Source organism: Octopus bimaculoides, chromosome 27 (assembly GCF_001194135.2).
Source record: "Octopus bimaculoides isolate UCB-OBI-ISO-001 chromosome 27, ASM119413v2, whole genome shotgun sequence".
Lineage (NCBI taxonomy): Eukaryota > Metazoa > Mollusca > Cephalopoda > Octopoda > Octopodidae > Octopus > Octopus bimaculoides.
In genome coordinates this window covers 16091622-16092886 of record NC_069007.1, presented here as the reverse complement: position 1 = coordinate 16092886, position 1265 = coordinate 16091622, and positions in this window count along the sequence as shown.

The following is a 1265-nucleotide window of genomic DNA, read 5'->3' as shown; positions in this document are numbered from 1 at the left end:
ATATATATATATATATATATATATATATATATACGATTGTGTGAGTGTGTGTGTGTGTGTGTGTGTGTATAAGAGATAGCAAAGGAAGAAGGGATTATATTACGAACTTCATTAGCTTACAGCTGTTTCCGCTATCAGATGAAGTGAACATCTAGCAGAGCGCATGAGTAATACTTCATCGGAGCCTGAAACATCAAATGCACATGTTGACTAAGTGTCCGATGAATCAATAAGTTGTTACTCAGGCACTGAATTAGGAGCCTACCACATTTACAGTGGAAGCAACTGCGAGCAAATGAAATTCATAAGATTGTTATTTCTTCCTTTGTGATCTCTTTTTTCTTATCAACTTGCTGTACTCGACTAATACCTGGTTCTACACTTGTTGTCGACTAATACTTGGTTCTACATACAGGCGCATTCCGTCGATTACTAATGTTTTCTTTAACCAAGCCCAGCATTCTCTCCAAACCTGATCATGCAGAGGTTTCTCTACAATCTGTCTAACGTGCTCTCTTTGAACTTCAAAAATTATATATTCATGCAAGTATATACACATTTATACATGTAAGTATTTACACATGCGTACACATACACACACAGAAACACACATTGGTGACACTTATATGTTGACATCTTTCTCATTTGTAATTTGTGTAATCGTACATAACTTAATATTTGAATGTATGTAAACGAATTTGTTCGTATGGTTGTTGCTGGGAATTTAGTTATATGTAATTATATGAGTGCTTCTGTACATGTAGATCTGTGTGTGTGTGAGTTTTCGCGGGTGTGTGCATGTTCGCGTGCGTGGATGTTTGCTTGTGTGCGGTTATGTAGCAAGATGGTTACAACTGTAGCAGATAGTGAGTTTATATGAACAATTGAAGCTTAGAAATTGGAAATAATAAGAATGATGACATTATTCACATTATTTACATTTGACGGATATTTTTACTCATCTTGTTTGTAGTTAACACAATGTTTCGGCTGATATACCCTCCAGCCTTCGTCAGATTCTCATTCATAACATATTTTTCGACGTTGTTGCTATTATTATTATTATTATTATTATTATTATTATTATTATTATTATTCTTATTATTATTCTATGTTTGACTTTTGCTTTGCATTTGTACAAGTTGGATCCAAGTCTCACCCAGAGACCTCAAGAGACGACAAGTTAGAAGTTCATGTAGGTGTTTGTTATTATTATTATTATTATTATTATTATTCAGTAGTTTTATTTTTATAACGTGCTTTCA